Source organism: Callionymus lyra, chromosome 17, assembly GCF_982586985.1.
Source record: "Callionymus lyra chromosome 17, fCalLyr1.hap1.1, whole genome shotgun sequence".
NCBI lineage: Eukaryota > Metazoa > Chordata > Actinopteri > Syngnathiformes > Callionymidae > Callionymus > Callionymus lyra.
In genome coordinates this window covers 16,517,485-16,535,026 of record NC_141834.1, presented here as the reverse complement: position 1 = coordinate 16,535,026, position 17,542 = coordinate 16,517,485, and positions in this window count along the sequence as shown.

Genomic DNA, 17,542 nt, shown 5'->3' with positions numbered 1-17,542 from the left:
AATTAATATTTTTTTAATATGTTACCTAAATTCTGGAGCATAAACTTCATAAGCACTGAACTATATGAACTATACAACAGAATGGCTTTTTTTGAGAGGAAAAAAGATACTTTTACATAAAATGTTTATTAAAACAATGAGATCGTATAACAAATATTTAATACATTTAAACTATATTTTTTGAACAACAAAGAGTAAGTGCATATTTAGAGGCGACAAGGTCAGGATATAGCAATTAGCATAGCCACACTAGCCTTATTTTTTATTTAAGTAAAATACATTTTTTAGTCAACATTCACAGAAGTGAGACCCAAACAGGAATTCAGGTCCGCAAATTAGCCTGTCTTTGTATTTATTCATCTTTAACAAAAGCTTCACAAATGTTCATCTTAAAGCAGGAAGTCAGTCGAGCCTAAGTTAACCTTAGGATCGTCAACCTGAGTCAAAGCTTTATTAGCATCAGCGTCACTGACAGACAAAAGAAAAAAACCTCCTCCCTTAAACATAAACAACACCTTGACATGAACCTCTCACGTCTGTTCCGCCTGCTGAGAATCTAAATGTCAAACGTATGTGCATATTTCTTCATATATATATATGTATATTACATTTCCTCCTCTCCTCTGGAACATGAAGGCGTCTGGAGGAGAATTAAAGGATTCCTCAGTGGCCCGGAGTAAGGAGGGTTATGACAGGCGAGCTTAAGAGTTTTGTATTCTCTCTTTAGCGCGCCTGTCCAGCCGCTCTCACATTATTGCGGATGTCTGCCTAGTTAAATATTTATGCGCTGGTGAAGTAATCACAGAGCCTTTGTTATTGGAGGAGACAGGTATCATTTTGAGCAGCCGGAGAATCAGATTCGTCTGAGAGAGATATACGAGTCCATCCCTGGATGAACCCGGGAGAGGGAACAAATGTAGAGACTCATGTTTCATTTGGATACTTTTTTCTTCCTTAAATCACTTTTATTTGAAAATATTAAATGATCATTCATTGGAGAAAAAAAAGTTATTCTTAAAAAAAAAAAATATCTAGGAAATTTGTATTCAAATGATTTAATGAATGTAAAAAAAAAACTTGAAAGTATCACATAAAGGAAAAAGACAGATGTGAAAAAAGTGAAAAAATGAACTGAAAAAAAAGTCAAGAAGAAAAAAAATAAGAAAAGGAATAAAAAGAAAAAAGGGAAAAGTTAAAATAAAAGTAGTAGTAGTAGTAGAAGTAGTAATAGAAGTAGAATAAGTAGTAGTAGTGGAATTAGTAGTAAAAGTACAATTAGTTAAAGTAGAAGTAGAAATAGAAGTATACATAGTAAAAGCAGAAGTAGAATTAGTGGTAAAAGTACTAGTAGAAATAGTAGTACTAGTATAAGTAGTAGAAGCAGTTGTAGAATTAGAAATAGAATTGGTGGTAAAAGTACTATTAAAATGAGTAGTAGAATTTGTAGTAAAATTTTGAGTATCATTTGTGGTAAAAATAGAAGTAATATACGTTTAAGTATTAAAAGCAGTATTAGAATTTGTGGTAAATGTATAAGTAGTATAATAAGTAGTAGTAGTACTAATAGTAGTAGTAAAATTAGAAGTAGAAGTAGTAGTAGAATTAGTAGTTAAAGTACAATTAGTTAAAGTAGTAGTAGAAATAGAAGTATACATAGTAAAAGCAGTAGTAGAATTGGTGGTAAAAGTACTAGTAAAATTAGTAGTACAAGTATAAGTAGTAAAAGTAGTAGTAGAATTTGTAGTAAAATTATGAGTAGAATTTGTGGTTAAAGTAGAAGTAGTAGTAGTATAAGTTTAAGTAGTAAAAGAAGTAGTAGAATGTGTTGTAAATGTATAAGTAGTAGAACTAGTAGTAGTAGTAGTAGTAGTAGTAAAATAAGAAGTAGAAGTAGTATAAGTAGTAAAAGCAGTAGTAGAATTAGTTGTAGGATAAGTAGTAGAAGTAGTAGAAGCAGTTGTAGAATTAGAATTAAACGTATTAGTAGTAAAAGTACAATTATAAGTACTAGTAGAATTAGTAGCATTTCTTTTTATTGTTATTATATTAGGTTAGCAGCATATGAATACATTTGTTCATACACTTTAAGTATAATCAGTAATAAGGTCACATGATAAGCCGCTGTTGCCTTTTTATTAACAAATTAAAATCAAGATTTCAAAATAAACATGAATTAAATATAATTGTATTTTTTTATTTACGTAATTAAAAGTGTGTGAAAGTTGCAACATCATTTTAAGACCCATTTTCCTGTCATTTAAAACATTTAAAAAGTAAGAATTCAAGCTTCAAGGATGACGCTGTGAGCGCACATCAGATGACGTCAATCTTCTCTTATCGCTTCCTCTTCACTGATAAGATATTGATCACTGGACGCAGTGAACGATTGATTGAGAAACTCCAGCAACAAGACCTGTTCCCACCGGATCCCTCTTCATTCTCAACCTCCATGAGACTCTTCAAGGCGAAAATAATTATCAATATTTTTAACTCATTTAACCGCAATTTGCAAACGCATATCTTGTCATGTGTCCAAACTGCCACTAGAGGGAGACATTTGATGTGTAATATAGATTCCGCCTTGAAAACTTCATTTAGGAAGATTATTATCGATCAATAATAGATGGTAACGTTTGGTCTCGGGTGGTTTGAATTATTAAACTAGCTCTATACTTGAAGAAATGCAGGTGATAAACATTTATGAAGTGAATTAGATTTAAGACGTGAAACACAATTTAGTCAGGGTTAAAAATGGAAAAGCCATATTCCCAAACCAAATATAATTGCAACAATCAAATATGTTGGCAACACATACAATTCTCAATATTCTTTTTCAAATTTTGCACGTTTATTTGTATTTATTTTAGAAGGAAAGCAAACTATTAAACCCAAAATCTAATCTTTTTGGGTTAAACCAGGTCCATTAGATTCCATTGAATCCTAGTCAGCGATCCATCGCTTTGAAGGAAACAATAGGTTCAAGTTCATTGTGGATAAAACTCACTTTCACTTGTTCATTTTGGCCCCCGAGGGTCAAAGTGTCAGATCAAAGAAAAAAAAAAGAAGAGTTCTGTGGATATAAAATAACTGAAAAAAAGTCAAGAAGAAAAATAAGAAAAGGAAAAGAAAAAAGAATAAAAAAAAAAAGGAAAAGTTAAAATCAAAGTAGTAGGAGTAGTAGTAGTAGAATAAATAGTAGTGGAAGTACAAGTAGTAGCAGAATTAATAGTAAAAGTATAATTAGTTAAAGTAGTAGTAGAAATAGAAATAGAAATAGTAAAATAAATAGTAGAATTAGTCGTACACGTATAAGCAGTAAAGGTAGTAGAAGAAGTTGTAGTGAAATTATGAGTAAAATTTGTGGTAAAAGTATTAGTAGTAGAAGTATAAATCTAAGCAGTAAAAGCAGTAGTAGAATTTGTGGTAAAAGCAGGAGTAGAATTTGTTGTAAATGTATAAGTAGAAGTAGTAGTAGTAAAAGCAGTAGTAGAATTAGTAGTAAAAGTATCAGTAGAATTAGTTGTAAAAGTATCAGTAGAATTAGTAGTAAAAGTATCAGTAGAATTAGTAGTAAAAGTGTCAGTAGAATTAGAAGTAAAAGTTTCTGTAGAATTAGCAGTACAAGTATGAGTAGAATTAGTAGTAAAAGTATCAGTAGAATTAGTGGTAAAAGTATCAGTAGAATTAGTAGTAAAAGTATCAGTAGAATTAGTAGTAAAAGTATCAGTAAAATTAGTAGTAAAAGTATCAGTAAGAATTAGTAGTAAAAGTATCAGTAGGATTAGTAGTAAAAGTATCAGTAGAATTAGTAGTAAAAGTATCAGTAGCATTAGTAGTAAAAGTATCAGTAGCATTAGTAGTAAAAGTATCAGTAGCATTAGTAGTAAAAGTATCAGTAGAATTAGAAGTAAAAGTTTCTGTAGAATTAGCAGTACAAGTATGAGTAGAATTAGAAGTAAAAGTATCAGTAGAATTAGAAGTAAAAGTTTCAGTAGAATTAGTAGTAAAACCATCAGTAGAATTAGTATTAAACGTATCAGTAGAATTAGTGGTAAAAGTTTCAGTAGAATTAGTAGTAAAACCATCAGTAGAATTAGTACTAAATGTATCAGTAGAATAAGTAGTAAAAGTATGAGTAGAATTAGTAGTAAAAGTATCAGTAGAATTAGTAGTAAAAGTATCACTAGAAATAGTAGTAAAAGATCCATCAACCCAGTGTACGCTCAGACATCACCAGTGGAGTGAAGAGACGAATAAACGAGTATAAAAGACTTGTTTATGTGCAGATATAGGAAGTAGCGACTGTACACGTGAAGACGTCTAGAGCTGAACCATAAGCCTCTTCCCTCCGTGTTAATCCCCTCTGTTGTTATCGACGTTAATTGAAAGAACGAGCTCTATAATACGCTTCCCCGCTGAGTGCTTTCTTAGCCTGACGAAAGGTTGGCAGCTCCTCAAACACCTCCAGGAAACACCAGACGTTAAATAGTACATTTAAACCCTATATTCTTCTCTCTCTGACGGAGGGAAGTGAGGATCACACCTTTTGTTTTTGTTGTTATTGTTGTTGTTGTTGGGTTGAGCCATGTTCTCATTGGTTGGCCAGGGTCACGGAGAGTTCAGGGACGGTTAGCGCTCATTGTCAGGTGACCCTTGAAGTCATACGAGGTCTTTCATTTCTGTCCCACCAGAGAACCCCCCTGCAGAGACGTGTGAAACTGAACAGGCACGGCTGTACATTCTGACTTTCGACCGCAAGAAGGTTCGGGTCTAAGTTACCACTCGTCCTGGATTTTAGATGAACTAGAGGTGGAAAAAAAAACAAGAATAGTCATTAAAAAACATCATTAATATTAAAATAATGTTCATTTCCGAGTCCTTAATGACTAGATGGAGTTGCACGCTACCTCTCCTTTCCATCATTTCTAACTTCTACACTTCATTTAAAGAGAAAAGGCAAACAATTTTACACTTTTTATATGTCAAAAAATGACTTAAGTAATTCTGAGATGAGTAGATTAGCTTAAAATTCTGATTAAAATGGATAAAAATTGAGAAAACAAAACAAACAAGGTGTAGTTTTCTTCTGAGATCTTCAAATTCTTGTGCATTTTTGCTGTCGCGTTATGAAAATTTAAGCCATTTTCTATTGACTAGATCAGGTTTTCAAACTCAAATGCAAGAGAAAGTGTTTATAAATAATAAGAAACACTGTGAAACAAACAAAGTTTCTTATCGCATCTTATGAAAAATAAAATGAAATTATAATGACCTGCGTTATAATCAGTTAACGTTTTAAAATTTTGTATTATTAAGTTTATTTTATGTCATTTTATTAACTACATTTTCTTCAGCAACTTGAAGTAATACTTCTATGGTATACAATCCTTCAAATAAATAAATAAATACTTAAAACAATAAGTTAATAAGAGTTCAGATTCGATATACGTCTTCGTCTCAAACGGATGCGTCGACTGCAGCTGTCTTCCCTTCGAACTTTATTGACCTGAGAGATTACACCGATTTCCGTTCTAAGGTTACATTTCCGAGGGTGCGGCTTCATAAGCGGGACCCTCATGTGGCTCTGGGGGGTTCCTCGAGAACAGCTGTGGACGGGGATCTGTCGCAGAAATGGGAGGCATCTTTGCCCCGCAGTTTTCACCTCATCGACCAGGCACGCTCGCCGCACCCGGGACTGGATTTTGGGAATTTCCCCCTTGTACGGTGTTTTCGGTGTTTCCCGGGGGGTCCCTCGTGTTTTAATTTAGTTTGATACCAACGTGTGGAGCCGTGTGCAAAACATTGACACATGAATCGACTCTAAATGAAGGCAGGTGGAGATGACATGATGCATTTTTTTTTCTTTTTTTTTAAAGGTTGATGTTAAGATGTGTTTAAACAACAAAAATATATATTTTTAAATCAGATAAAAACAAGTTTAGTAATAAAGAAAAACAAGCCATTCAATTTTAGATTGAACTGACCCTTAACAACCCTTCTGAAGAACCCCATATAGTTGTGACTGTCCAAAAGATTATTAATAAATATATACATTTAATATATTTATACACGGTTTATTAAATATATGATTCTGTAGAGGTACTTTGACAGTTCTCACTTTTCGTTATAGTATTATCTCCAAGGTCTTCTTTTTTAAGGGGCCATTATAATGGTGAATGAGTCTGGTCGACTTAAGTTTTCTGCCTCCCTTCTTATGCTGCAGAATTAAACTTAGCACGTTACAATATATTAACATTTTTGCTGTCACATGTGTCAGAAAAGTGTAACTGCAACTTCGTAACTCACAAACAGCACTAGTTTACTAAACTAAATACATACTTTTGTTGGGTTCGCTTCCCATTTTATCTTCCTGGTTACTTCGAAAAAACACCTGTTTTTGGCCAATGGCTGTAAAATAGTTTGGACGTGACATGGACTCTTCACAGGCTCTAAAGTTTGTCTTCAAAGCCGTTTAAAAATTAAACCAATCCGTCCATTAAAATACGACAAATACAAAGGTCAAAATGTTACATAGTGCTGCTTTAATGCCTCTACGTGCTAATGGACCAGTACATCCTAACTTTATTAGGATATTAAACATTTCTTTAAAACAGGCAGAGCTTCTCTAGAAATCCTAAACATAAATGAAACGCAAAAAAATACAATTAAAGAATATATTGTAAATATATATTGAGTTAAAAAGTATTTTAAACAGCCTCATGAAACGCAAAATTTTGAATCTTTTGGGAGTAATTCTGGACGAACCACAAGACTCTAAATAGCTAAAAAATATCCGATCTTCTGTCTGGAACCAAATCAACAATGATCACTGTTACTAAAACCTCCAGATTAAATCGAAAGATCATTATCCTCGCACATATTGAGACGTGGAAAATGATCCTTACCAGAATGTCGACAAATAGTAAATTTGATCTTGTATCAGAGGAGGAAGACCACAGAAGAAGAGGGAGCTTTTCCTCAACCACAGACTATAGTATCAGATGGAATAACCTGAAGATGGTGAACTAAAAATGTGTATTTAAGTAAGTAAGTAATTTATATTTTAACTATTAAAAACAATAATCAATTAATATATATATTTAAAAGATCAAGACGACACAGAGAATAACACAGTAGTTCCAGAATAATCAAGGAAAAGCCTGCACAAATAAAAAAAAGTATAGTTTTTACAAGTATATAGATAGAAAGTTGGTGGCTTATATCATTTTAATAACACATTCAACCATTTTATTGAACAATTTTGAAGTTGCATACGTGATTTCAATTGTAAAATATATCCATAAAGAGTTTGCATGTTCTCCCCGTGTTGCGTAGGTTTACTCCGGGCACTCCTGTTTCCTCCCACAGTCCAAAAACATACAGAGGTTGATTGAGAACGTGGTGAAATTGTCCATAGGGATGAGTGTGTGTGTAAATGGTTGTCTGTCTTGACTGGCGTCCTGTCCAGGGTGTCCCCTGCCTCTTGCCCAATGAACCCTAGATAGGTTCCAGTCTCCCCGTGACCCCCATAAAGGATAAAGCGGTAGAAAATGAATGAATATATCCATAAAATGGCAAAAAAAAAAGCAGAACAAAAGGACTAAATCCAGATGATCATCGTCCGACATCTGCACTACTCGGACTCAAGTCGGCCATCTTGCTACAGGTGTTTACCATTATTTCAGTTTTAATAAATGACAAATGAAGACACGTTGTGAATGGATGAAGCAGAGCAGGGCGACTGAAACAACAAGGGCTGTTATTCCACGTTGAAATAGCCCAGCAGGTATGTGTAACATGGAAGGCAGCGCCGCAATTATGACGGAGCCGCAATTATCCGGCAATTACACAAAACATATTTCGGGGGCTTTGATATCGAAATGACGGGGCGTCTGGATCGCAATGATTTATCCTGCAGGTCTGACGACGGCGGAGACAATAGCTGGCGCGAGATGTGCAAACATCTCAATTGAAATGTTGGGTTAGACGTCAAGCTTTTGACATTCCAGAAACATTTGTGGTTAAATGAAAATATCTGCTTTTTTTTTTTTCCTCGTCTTGGGAACACGAGGCCCGGGGGCCAGAACTGGTACAATTAAGATGAATTTTAGAGCTACAAACTCTCCAACTCATTTGCTCCGAGTCACATGACTGTGAGAAACCCCTCATGCTTGACAAATCAATATCCTGACAGTTGACAGCGATGAGGAAAACACCTGTTGGGTTTATACTACTTCGGTGTCAGGAGTCTTCAATCAACACAGCAGGGGAGCTCCAGGAAAGCTTTCGCTACGGTTCGCCCCGACGCCCCGACCCCCCAACCCCAAAATAACACCAACTAGTTTTGAATGAGTAGTGAAAGTGTTGGAGAAAGTCAATAAACGATACAAGAGCCCCATCTTTAAATATCTAGACCAACATAGACGAGCTCAGATCTCGACTCATGTATGATTAGATCGGTTTTTACTTGATCAAAAACCTTATTTAACCCTAAAAACATACAATGAATTAAACAAGAAAACTTTTTTTTTTCAAGAATAATACCAGCCCATTTCCTTTTGTAATACACACAATTTTATTCATATTTATTTAAATTATTATCAGTTATATAGGCTGATGTCTATGAAATATATTTCAATTTGTTTGTGTAGCAAAGCTCGTCAAAACTACATAGAAATATGTATAAATCAAGAAAATAAACGTCTTCAGATCTGTATTTGACAAAAAAGATTTTAAAGAAATAGTAATGGGAAAAGTAAGGTGCATATATTTAGAAGCAGGTAATTTCTTCAAGGTTACAGCGCAAAATGGTATTAAAAATATTAGGTTATATTATGGTTAATATTATGTTTTGATAAAATGTAGTTCATTGTGTGATATTAAAGTGAAAACAGAATATCTAATGTATCATGTGTTCATTATACACAACAAAGTGTCATTCAGGCACAACAATTATCGACAAACACAAGTTAATTACTACTACTACTAACTACTACTACTAACTACTACTACTACTACTACTACTACTACTACTACTATTAATACCGAATTTCCCATCGCGGGACAAATAAAGGATTCTGATTCAAAAGGATTCTGATTCTGATTAATATATGTACAAGAACTATACGGTCACATGAAAAAAAAAGTCAAAATACAGCGAAAAGAATGCAGCATTTTAAGAGCGGAAAGGATAACACGGTGAATAACTTGTTACCACCTGTCCCTTTAAATTGAAATGTCGCATTTCTTTACGTGTGGATCCAGTGATTTATTTTGGCATTTGTGAGCCGAACGTTACACGGTCGTTTCAGTCGACTTCCCAAAACTCTAGACTCAGAATTCTGAAAAGTTTGAGAAAGAGAAACACAATAAGGAGGTGAAGTAGTTATTAAACTATTAAAACAATTCCCTGTTAAGAAACCACAAGAGTGCTTTGCCCTGTGACGAAAAGACTATGAAAGATACAAAAGAGTCAAATCCCACGTTGATAATTTGGACTTTTATCTACATTTTAAAGTTACAATTGTGTTTCTACGTGAATGTATGCCAGAGCAGGCAATGTTTTAAAAAAACGTTAAAGATTTGCAACTTTCTTTGACCTCGTCCCATTCAATCCTTATGGGAAATTTTCCAGTTTTTCGCGACATACGCCGTGAAAAATGTGTATTCTTGAGAGAAAAACAATAGCAGCGCATGTCTGATCAAGTTGCATGTTTTGAAGTATTTTTTGTTTGTATGCGTCCAATGGTGCGTGAAAACTGCCAAAAACAGAAGGAGGATGAATAATAATGAGAAATATGAACAATAATCGCCAATAATAGCCAACTAACATTCACAATTGGATCTAAATTATACAAAAAATTGCCACAAATATAAACAAACATCCTCAAAGATGTTTAATCATGATGTTGAAGAAAGTACAAAAACCTACTTCAGGAGCTTAAATTGAATCGTCATCATTATACCTGACAACTTATGTACTATTCAAGCCACCTTAAAAGAATATGAATAGCTTTTGAAAGGAAAGCAAAATTATCAATCCACAAAACAAACTGAACATCTAATAACGACACGCACAGTATTCACGGCCAACATGTCAATGTGTCGAGATAAACGAGTCATGACAGCTTGTAACTTTGGTTTCCTTCATGTTGCACCATCAACGCAACAAACCACAAACTTGAGAAATGAGTTTGAGTAAATACACGTCAAAAAAGAAGCAACACGGCGGTTGAGAGCACCAAACAACCACAGCTGATATATATATATTTTTTAAAAGCACTTACCTTTAAGTAGATCATCCTGTTGTGTCAAAATAAAACATCACATATGTATATCACGTGATAGCAACAACTTAAAAACATAAGCGACACAAGAAAGCAAAGAAACGGTCGTTTCCACCATCATTTGGATACGAAAAGCAGGAAAAGCAGAATAGTTTGTTTCACAAACGTGGCACGGCGGCCAATGATAATAAAAGTTGTTCTTACTTTGAGCTGGTTTTCAAGGAGAGTTGAAGTTGAAAGGACCAGGTTGTTGCTCAGAGGTCAAGGCAGCGTCAGCAACTCGGCTAGAACACAAGTATAAAATACAAGTATTAAGTATGAATAAATGATCATCCTTAAACATCAACAGGAAGTTAAACCTTGTGTGTATTTTGAATATTGTTTTAATTATACAACATTAATTGATGAGATTGTATTATATAATGTTAAAACAGAACATCAATCACAAACTAGTTACACAAAAATTCTACTGTCGGATTCAGATCAACACTATTGTATTCGACTAGAAAATACTGTTGAGGAACTTATGGTTCTTTTATTTGATAATACACGTATTTAATAACCATTGGGTTGTTTCTGAACCAAATAACTTTCTAAAATAGACATTTGCTTTTAATACAAATACGTTTAGTCGTTATTAAAATGTATTTAGCTTGAATTAAATAAAGCAAAATGTCGAACAATAGAATAACTGATAGAAAACCATGGTAGTGTTTTATAAAAGACATTAAACAGAATTTAAGGCCTAATTCAAGTTGACACAAGTTACACAAACTCAAAAATACTTACATTAAGAAAGAAGCTCACGTTTGTGTTAAATTTACTGTGTTTTATTTCTGTTTTTATTTTTATTCAAATAAATCGTTGTTTTTTTTAAGAAGCAAACAATATTAAGTTCAGTCTTACTTGTCGTTGTCTTTGCTCTTCGTCGACGTTGCAAATTCTGTCCTAAAAGAGAATTCAATTGGTTTATTTTACGAATAAAACACATAAATAAATAGAAGATAAAACTTATATTGTGTATTGATGCTCGTCTTCACCTGTGCTAGCGTTCCAGGTGCTAATCGGGGTACTTCCGGTTCAAAGAGGAAGCGCATCTGCAAAATAAAAGCATCATGACGCCAACTATGCGTTTTATTCTTTAAGAAGTTTTAGTTCTTAAATAATTTAATTATTAAGTATTTACTCATCCTAAAGACCTAGAAAGCATCTCAAGTGGGGGTGAAACTGTTAAAATGTTTAAAAATATATATATATATATTTTGAGTCACAGATATCTGCAGTCTATCCCAGCCAGCCAGGGCAAGGCGCGCTAGACAGGCTGTTAGCCCATGATAAAATAAATCCCCCTTTTATTTTATCTCAAAAATGGTTAAAAGACTTCAAAAATGTCACTTACTCATCCATGCGATGTTGTTTGTTTACACCCGTTCCGTCTCTTTCCCTCCAAAAATAATTTTGAACGTCAGATTTGTTTCACTTGTCAACATTTGATCCCTGTCATCTTTTATCTTTGACCCCGATCCAGGGCAGGAATGCGGTTTTTACTAGTGGAGACACGGATATGCAAACTCCCTGCACTCCAGGGTCGGAGGTCTCGCCACATTCCTAAAGGAGACGAGTTTATGGTAAATACTGTGAGAAAAACATGAATTTTGTGGCTATTTTTAGGGTTAACGGGTGCTACTTTAAAGTGTTTTAAAAATGCTTTTGCTTTAGAATTAACCTTGTGATTTGTATTTAGTCTTTGTTTCTTAGTTTGTTCATTCAAATCCTTCCACAAGTCAGAAAAAACAAACAAATTGAGTTGAACGTGATGAACTGGATCCATTATTTTCAACACGAAAATGTACATTAACACGACTCCTAAATGATTAAATGCTTATTATTTCCTCGAAAAAACAGTTCTCACAAGGGGCTCTCTCAAGTGTGAAACCTTCAAAGAGATATTTCCAGGCTCAGCAACACGACCGGCTTATGTCAACTTTTACCTCGGGAACCTTTGAACCTGACGGGCGAAATAAAAGCCCGGTCTCTGGATAGTCACCTATCCGTCGTTGACATGGACTCGTGTTGACAGAGGTGCTGACCTGTGACGACGGGCCACCACAGGGTGACTCTAGTTGTTGTTCCTGTGTGTTGTTGAAGATCATTAACACGTAAGAAAGATGACCAGAGATCTCTGGACAGACTAGTCTGAATTTTAAAGATTTAAAAACTTCCTTCAGTTTGGTTCAGAGGTCGTAAATATCGTCCTAATCGCAAATACTCGACTGATTTTGGCTTTTAAAAAGTAGCTGGCTTGAAAACGCTGTTATTCGACTCCTAAATGATGCTGGAAAAGTCATTCCTGTCTTGGAAATTGGCTCCACAGCGACGTCAAACACATGTGACAATACAGCAGGGAGCTCTTGGTTGCACTTATGCGCCGGGTCTGGATATTTTCACGGCGTTTGACTGAGATTTAGAAGACAAGTCCGATCTTATCTCACCCCCTGATCCGCTCTTTGACGTGAAGTTGAAGCGGTAGCAGAGTTCACTTCACACGGTTGCTCAGAAAAGGTTACTTTCAGAGGAAGAATGTAGTTTTGAAGAGTGAAGCGACTTTTATCACTCTTTTAACACAGATTTAGACACTAGTAAACATGACAGTTAAGACTTTGAAGCGCATCAAGCAAAGGGTTTGACACGTTGGGCTCTTGATTTGTCCACCACAGCAAAACACATTCATGTGTGCACTTTAAATCATTTTCTAATTTCTCAGAAAGTCTGATTTGGAAATTTAGCTCAAACAAATTTTGATCCAAATTTTAGCCATTTTATTTTTCCACCCTTTTCGTAATTGTTTAAGAGTTGAATGGAGTGTTCTGGTCGACACATTGGGCTCTTGATTTGTCCACCACAGCAGCATTTTTTTTAAATATTTGAGTCAACTTTGAACCAAGGTTTTCACTCCTATTTGTTTATTTTGCAGAAGGTCTAACTTACAAACTTAGTCCAAACACATTATAATTGTAATGTTCGCAACTTTTGTTATTTTTTAAGAGTTTAATCTGGTTGACTCAATGGGCTCTTGATTTCTCCACCACAGCTGCAGAATTTTAAAATACCCCCTTCAACGTTTATCAACATTTTTGTCTTATTTACTTGAATGGCCGCAGGTCTGACCAAGAAACCTTATTTGATTATTTATTCTCCATTATTTAATAATTGTTTAAGAGTTTATGGGGCTCTTGATTTGTCCACCACAGCAGCAGCAGTTTTCTAAATTAAACTTTTCCTTCTTATTTATTTGTTTATTATTTAGCACATTTTCATCCTAATTTTAATAAAAATAAATTAAAGTTTTCTTTATTATTTGTTAGAAACTTAGTCCAAACACATTTTAAGTCATAGTTTTCGCAACTTTTGTTATTTTTTAAGAGTTTAATCTGGTTGACACATTGGACTCTTGATTTGTCCACCAAAGCAGCAGTTTTTTAAATTAAAGTTTTCTTCATTATTTGCTTATTTCGCAGCAAGTCTGACTTAGAATACTTAGCTAATGCACATTGTAATCTTTTTTTTAAGCAATTTAAATGTGGTCTTTGTGTTATTTAAGAGTTTAATCCGGTTGACACATTGGGCTCTCGATTTGTCCACCACAGCAGTGGATTTTTAAAATACTCGTGTCCACTTTTAATCAACATTTTCTTTCTTATTCTTTAATTTCACAGCAGGTCTGACTTACAAACTTACCTGAAGGTCATTTAAAACCAACTTTTTTTTTTTAATGGAACATTACGGTTGAAACTCTGGGATCTTGATTTGTCCACCACAGCAGCAGATTTTCACATGAATGAGGAAAATATATCGTTAAAGGGTTTTTCCGAAGTTTTGTAAATTAAGACACAAAAAATGAAAAACAAAAGCATATTTAAACGTAAACCCTTGGATGGGTTCAGACCTTCATGACTGCGGGTTTATTTAACGCCGCCGCTCCTGACAGATGCAGAATTGAACCTGCGCACATCCCTGGATGATGATGAACAAACACGCTTGTTGCTCACTGACTCGGGTAATAAATGTGCATGAATCAAGCGAGGAATGTACAGATACCGATCTTGATTATGGACGGTTTGAGAATAAATGATGCTTGCAGCTGCTTTCACTTACACTCAATTAAAAACCGTCACGAGCTAATGACGTGTCTTTGTGCGTCTGAATTAGCTTCGGCTGAACATTTCTCCGTAACGGTGAAACTGAAACATCAAACCATCGCCTGAAACCGTTCGACTCGATTCAAACGTCAGTTTTCTGTCGACTATGGGTTTTTTTTTCTTGTCGCACAATAATCTCAGTGTGACGCTGATTCTTCATGCCTGGTGGGAAAATACAACTCCACATTCATGAGAGGCCAACCTGCATCAGTGGAGTCAAGTGCTTCTCATACATATGTGTTGAGTGTGTGTGAGTGTGTGTGTGTGAGTGTGTGTGTGTGTGTGGGTGGGTGGTCCGAGGGATTTAGGTCTGCAATTTCAAGAATCTAATAACTTGATCGACAGCCAGGCTTTTATATTCCAGGGGTACAGCACGAGGTGTCGTGACGAGATCGTTTGTGGAAACAATTATGTTATTATTGTAATTGTAACAATAATGTATCTCTTAATCTATATATATTTTTGTTCAGCATAACTATATCATGTCATATAATGTAATTTTATATTTATTTTTATAAAAATATGTATGTATTATATACACATGCGTTATAATTTTATTAGTTAGAGTATTTGTAAGTACACATTTTTCTTGTATAAAATAATATCAATTAAATGATTAAGCCTTTAACACTAATAACCTGTTATATAATGTAATATTATATTTATTTAAAATATATATATGTTTGTATTATATACATATCCGTTATATTTTATAGTATTTGTAAGAACACATTATTCTTGTATAAAATAATATCAATTAAATGATTAAGCCTTTAACACTAATAACCTGTTATATAATGTAATATTCTATTTATTTTTATAAGGATATGTACGTATTAAAATGTTATTTTATGATGATACCTTAAGATATTTATGGTGTGTATATATTTGATGTATTGATGATGGGGTTTACAAATTATGTATTTATGTTAGCTAAAAACTGAAGAATAGATAAAAAAGATAAATGTAAATGTTGGGAGAATGAGTGAAGTTCTCGATGCCAAGACAGAAAGATTAAGACAAGAACCATCTTACAGTTTGTGGATTAAACGTCATGGTATGTGGTTTTATCAGCAACGATGCACAAGTTTTATCAGTAATGATGCATAAGTTTTATCACGAGGCAACGACTTGTTCACATTTTGATCACTTAAATTCTTATAACATTAAATTAAAAAAAAGTAAAGTAAAATGGAAAAAGTAAAGTTTATTTCTTTTAAAGTTTTTCCTTTTTTATGCTGTGTTTTGTTTTATTTTTAGTTATTTCAACTTTTTTGTATTTACAAATAGTTACATGTTTTGATATATGTCCGCAATAAACATAATTTGTTTATTAGCCTTGAAGACTTTAATTTAAAGAATTCTATATTTTATCAAAAGCTATATTTCGTTTTTTTCTTAGTTTTTTTGTCAGTATTTTCATCTATGTCTTTAATTGATAACCACATCGATTGATGAGCCAACATCAATACATTTTTCTTAATTCTGCTCTGTTCATCTCAAATTATCCGACATCAAGATGCTCGGTACGAGGGTGCGACACGTAACAACCTACTTTTATTCCATAAATTCAGCTCAGCGCAGCTCGATCGGGAGACAAGTGACTGTATTTTTAAATCTTAAGAAAAAAAAAACCAAGATCACAAGGACACTTCCAGATGAAAGACTGTGATTTAAATAAACGATTCACTGTCTTGTGATCTATCGGCACTGAAATCACAGTCTAAGAATGAACTTTTTAAAGCGTTAGTGGCATATGAAGGGGAAAAATGACACAAGTAAACACAAATTCAAGATTCAAGAGTTTTTATTGTCATTCAAAATGCACTACAATGCATTACGCCATTAAAAATAATACAATTATAGAGTGTGATTTTTAATTAAATGGTTTATTAAAGATTCTTTGTTTCTTAGTTTAAAAAAAAAGGAAAAAATAATATATCACAATATAAATATATATGTAAAATAAAAAAAATACATTTTCATGAAGACATTTTGATATTTTAATAAAATATAACCATAGAGTTACACTGGAAAAATTGCAATTGCGACAAAATGACACTTGAATCGACAATCTTTGCGTCGCACTTGAGAAAACTAGTTTGGTTTTGAACATTTATCTTCTAAGATTAATGTTTAACAAGGTTTACAAAAGATTCCCAAAGTCGAATTCTCTGAAAAAAAAACACAATCACAGGCTGTGAAAAGTTTTAAAATATTGCTTTCATTACAGGGAAACCATCCGACATTTAGTTCCTTCAAATCTTTCAAATCTTTTCCAATTCTAACTCAATGTTAGTAGCGTAAATTTAAACATTTTAAGACAGTTTTGAGTAAAAATGGAGGGAATATCTTCATATAAAAAGTGCATCAGCGTCAGAGTATTCCAGACTCTCTTCCTTCGTGGTAGCCCCCCTTGGTTTACCTGGAAACTACCACACTTTGGTGGAAATGACTCTTCAGAAGCCACACACTGGATCTAATGAATAGAAAAAGGAGATAGAAGAATATATCAGCCTCTTTTCTATCGAGTCTTCGCTGGAAATGTACACATCTCCACAGACTTAATGAGAAACGCTGTACTTTTCCTCGTGGCGGTGCCAGACGAGTCGACTTGGACTCTTGGTGAACGGACACTGGGCGGCCTGTGTGGGTCCCAGACTCCTGGCCCGGACCGAGCGTTCCCCGCAGGTGAAACCCTGCCACCGGTTTTCCCTCGGTGCCAACGCGAGAGTGCTGAGAAACACTTGTCCTTTTGAGTCCGGCTCGCCCAAGGTGAGTTTATTTTCTGAGGGCCCGCGTGTGCGGAAACGTTGGAATGATTAAGGAATAATGTGATCCATCATCTTTCATTAAAGTTCTGCTGTTTTTCCAGGCCAGGATGAAAGTGGTTATTATAACACTTTTGCTTACACAATAGAGAGGTGGCGACCTTTCTCCGGCTCTCACCCCTGCAGAGTGTCATAAGACTAGCCACTTTGGTTTTGGGTTTCACCCCTCAGAGATGCTCTTTCTGCCCCAGTGATCTCATACAGCTGACTACAAATAATGAGTGCA